Below are 5,227 nucleotides of genomic sequence, written 5' to 3' on the forward strand. Positions count from 1 at the left end.
GAAGTCAACCTTTGAATTACATCAGTCTTGATGATATGACAATATTAGTAATCTTACCCCAGCTTGGTACCTCCAGAGTAAATTCTTCTGCAAATAGACCTCAAATTACCTATAGTAATTGATTAAAAACTATCAATACTACAAAAAAAAGTAAGACAAGAACAAGAGACAACATAGAGTACAAACAAGTCTACAGGAGATCCAGATAATGAACATATTAGAAATATACACAAAAATAATTGTGGTTATTTTTCTTAAGAAATTAAAGACAAGTTTAAGAATTTTGACAGAGTGCTTGAATATATAAAGATGAAAATGAAAAATGCAAAAACTGTAAAATACAGTAACTAAAATTTACAAAACTCAAATGACTTCAAAGGCGAACTAAAACAGTCTGAAACTATGGGCCAATATCCCTCCCAGCTGAAATAAAATATAATAATGAGCTCAGATCAGGGAGTGGCAGAATACCTGGTCAAAGTATAGGCAAACTAGAGGTTCAATCAAGCTGATTAAAATTTGATGACATATATACACTAATATGTATAAAATGGATAACTAATAAGAACCTGCTCTATAAAAAATAAATTAAATTAAAAAACTAAAAAAAAAATTAGAGACGGTGACTGCCTAACTCAGTTATTAGAGGAATATTACTGATAAGCCCTTGACCCATCTAACATGCAGAAAAAAGGACTTACGTTCTCTTGAAAACATTAAATCAAAATATTTTCATATATATATTTGTGTGTATATATGTGTATCAATTACATAATTATATAATCATATGTGTACAAAAATATAAATATTTATACTACAAGATACACTGTTCTTTTATATACAATGTCGTAATGCAATAAAACATTACAAAAAAAATGTCAGAAAGCATGTAAGTGTTACTACCCCCATCAAAAGAATAACAATCAATAAGAGGAAATTCACATTTAACACACTTATTAGAATTAGTTGGCTAAAATGCCCATGATGGATATGTGAATAATTTAAGAAAAAGATGGATATAACTAATAAATATATAGGGAATTTTAAGAGATATGTACATTTAAAAACAACAACAACCTAATGGATATTCTCAAACAGAAAGTTAAAGATTTAAAATGTTTTAAAAAGTCAACCTATATCAGTTCAAAATAACCTTCAAAAATAAAGAAAAACTAAAAACATTTTCAGAAAAATTTTATCCTCAAAAATTTTCTGTAAAATAATTAATTTGACCCTGCCTGATTTGATTAACAATTTCTGGAAGTAGGTGCAGTTGAAAAAGTACTATAATCTATGGATAACACTTCTCATATCAGAAAGACTTGGATCCATATCTAAGGAATACAGACTCACAAACAAAAAAAAATTGCAACTCAGTATTTCCACAGTAAAGACCACACATATTTTGGAAATGTCCAGTTTTATAATTAAGTTTTTTTCTTAAAAAAAAAAAAAAAGCTACCCTTGGAAGCCTACACTGTACAGAATAATCAATACAAGACTGGAGCTGGGTTGACCAGGTTCTGAGTTCCTGGGAAGTCTCCTTCAACTGATAACCCTCATCATTCACTTTAATACAAATGTAGAATTAAAGATGAAGATAAACTAGTAAAGAATGAGGCCGTGAGCCTCTTTGATTGGTGCAGAGGTTATGAACTAAGATTCTATACCCTTGGAAAACAAATGGATTAACTTTCCACTTTGTCTAAGAGTAGTTCTGCTTCCTGCTCATCCTGTAGTTACTCTTAAGTTTGCCAACAGGGTTATTTTGAGGAAGTGTTCAGAAAAGAGGGAGAATGAAGAAGGCTAAGATATTTACCTCACTTACTGGAAAAAATGAAGAAAAAATTAATTCTGCTTTGGAATAAAGAAAAATAAATATTTTTCCAAATAATTATGTAAATTTTGTGAAGCTATTGGTCACTTCTTTTCTTATATGTTGTTTCTTTTAAAAATTAAAAGAATTGATTTTCTCAAAATCTAAATTTTGACCTTGTTTTTTTTCTGTTTTATATTTGACTTCTCTTTCATTGATTTCTGTTCTTACCTTTCTTATTTCTATCTTAAATTTACTTTTGGTTTAAATTGCTATTTTTTTCTAAGTTCCTCATATATAAGTACTAAAAAAATTGATTTCAAGCTTTCTTGAATTGTTATATATACTTTAAAATCTAAAATTTTCCTTCTAAACAGCTGTACGTCTCAAATTTTACTGGGTTATATCATCATTATGCATTTTAAAATATTTCCAAATTTTCATTCATTATTTTTCTTTGATGTTTGAATTTTTATGAATGGTGTTAATTAATTTACAGCCATATGAGGTTTTTTTAATTTAAAATTTGTAGTTTATTTTTATCTTATATCTACTGATTTCTCACCTTTTAAAAATGTATTGCCAGCAGTAAACTGAACAATAAACCAAATTTAAAGTCTAATGTCACCATTTGTGATAGAATTTATTTCAATAGATTTTCTCCTCAAAATGAAATTCACATGAATTAAATGTAATAAACCCCTTAATCCAAAAACAATGTGGTGGTTTGTTATCTGTTTATTTTCTAATTTTGTTCTCTTGTCCATTTGTGGGATTAAAACAAAAGATCAATATTCCCCTGTGAATGGGCTTTGAAATCCTAACCCTGTGCAAGGTCTTAACTAATGTCTTCAGAATTTTAAGTGTCTTAATATGGTAATTTCCTGGAATTTCACTGAAGGCACAACTTTCTCTGACTATAAATCTCCGAAGCAGAGGAGAGCTGAATTCACTCATGAACAATTGACTATGTGTTTGTATCTGCAGAAGAACAGAATTAGGAAAGCAAGGAAATAATTTAGTTCATATGTTCTGGTTCATATGAAAAAAAAGTAAATGAAGGACTAGTATACATTTGTAAACTTGAGAAAAAAATGCCTATGATCTTTCCTTAACTATAATTGAATTAGCCTCATTTTGGTTGGCAAAAGTATCTGAATTTTGTATTTCAACAACCAGTTTCTAGTCTGATTCATTTCTCTTAAGTGTATGTAAAGAGGTTATCTCTAAACCTAGGTGAGATAAAACCAAAACAGATATATGGGCTGCTCTAGAAGCTCTAGAAGGGTCAGGTTCAGAAGACATCTGTTTCATCTCAATGCCTTCCCAAGGCTCAAACTCAAAGCAGCTGAAAATGAGCTTCTAGAACTGCCCATATGTCGGTTTTGGTTGCATCTCACCATGAAATTGGATACTATTTGATTTTTTATGGTTATTTTCTAAGTTTTTATAAATACACATATAATTTCAGGAAATAATAAGTTGCTAAAAATATAACTTGCTGTAAATGAGCCAAACATAAAAATAAAATACTATCTTTGTGTTGAGCCAAGGAATCTATAGAAATTTCCTATGTGTTATTTCACTATACCCTCAAGCAGACCTGTGAGGAATTTGCTCGTTATATTTTAAGGTCCTTTTAGCATTTAAGAAAAGAGAGGCTCAAAGAGAACCAGACTTGCCAAAGATGGCATTTCTTTAAGGAAATGAAAATGTCCCACTCTCTTCTTAAGTACATTAAATATGAGTGACACAAGTAACTGTATAGATCCCCAAGTTGAACTTACTTATTGTATAGATGTAGAACTAGAGAACTAGAAGCATTCGTTTCTCGGTCTCTTGGGAAGTTAATGGTAAGGCTAACAACAGTACTCCCTAATTCCTATTTAATTTTAATGTAATTTCAGTTGTGCCACACGATCTCATCTTCTCTCCCCTTCAGTCATTTCTCTCTCTTCTTCTCCCCATTATCATCACCATCATCATCACTATTAGAATGCTTGGGAAATATTCATGGTTTTTAGACTGTTACTGGGAAATCTAAAAGGATCAAAATAATGAGAGAAAATATAGAAATTTTATTTGGCATCCCTGACAGAAATTGAAATAGTAATGTTGGGTTGCTCCCCTATGAACATAATCTTATTTTGTTTATAACTTCCATAAGTTTTGAAAATGTGATAATCTAAGTTATTGCCATATGCAAATGCCCACTTTGGTTAAGTCGGAGCAGCCTCTGATGATTAAAAATTACCTGCATATTTCAGACCTGAAAGTGGTTCTCTGGCCTCTGGAAGTACTCTAGTTAAAAAGCAAACTTCCTTTTAAAGAAGAATCAGGGATAGTTTCAATAATATTTATACAGCCATAAAGTGAAGTACTCACACACAACTAGTAATTATAATGTTGGAAAGAATAAATTTGTAATATCACAACTGGTGCTGAAGTTAGATATAATAAAGTCTCATTTAAAGATATAAGTATCAAAGTATAAAAACTTTTATCATTATTTCTCAAGAAACTGTCCCAATCCCATACAACAGCTGCTCTAGAAACAGCCCAACCCCTACCTCTGAAACTGAGCAGGACCCTGTGGAGTTCCTGGACACAAAAGCCTTTCTGTGTCCCCTTCCCTGAGTTCCAAAGGGCAGGTTCAAACCGTTGCTAATCAGGGAAGGGAGGGGTTGCAGAGATAAGGGAAGAGCAGTCAAGAAACACCGGGTGCAGCCTTGGGGCAGGGTCCTGGTTCCCCCTCAAGGGAAACACATAATATCTTTGAGCTCTTCTGCAGAACTAAAACCACCACCAAATGAAGATGTTAACTACTTGATGAAGCATTCTTCATTCCAGAGAAGGTCACAGTTCAACCCTCATCACCTGATGCCAGATGATCTCCGGATTGAGGGAATGTGGGCCCTGCATGCACCACGATCCCTATCACTAACCCTGCCCCTTGATTATAAAACTCCTTACAACCACTCCCCTCCCTCCCAGTTCTTGGGACACACAGTTTTGAGAGCACTAGCCTGCTGTGTCCCCCTTTGCCTGGCAAAGCAATAAAGCTATTCTTTTCTACTTCACCCAAAACTCTGTCTCTGAGATTTAATTTGGTGTCGGGATACAGAGGCCGGATTCAAATCTTTTTTTTTTTTTTTTTTTAACATTTTTATTGGAGTATAATTGCTTTATCATTGTGTGTTAGTTTCTGCTTTATAACAAAGTGAACCAGCTATACATATACATATATCCCCATATCCCTTCCCTCTTGCATCTCCCTCCCACCCTCCCTATCCCACCCATCTAGGTGGTCACAAAGCACCCAGCTGATCTCCCTGTGTTATGAGGCTGCTTCCCACTAGCTATCGATTTTACGTTTGGTAGTGTATCTATGTCCATGCCACTCTGAATTTA

Source organism: Eschrichtius robustus, chromosome 6, assembly GCF_028021215.1.
Source record: "Eschrichtius robustus isolate mEscRob2 chromosome 6, mEscRob2.pri, whole genome shotgun sequence".
Taxonomy (NCBI): domain Eukaryota; kingdom Metazoa; phylum Chordata; class Mammalia; order Artiodactyla; family Eschrichtiidae; genus Eschrichtius; species Eschrichtius robustus.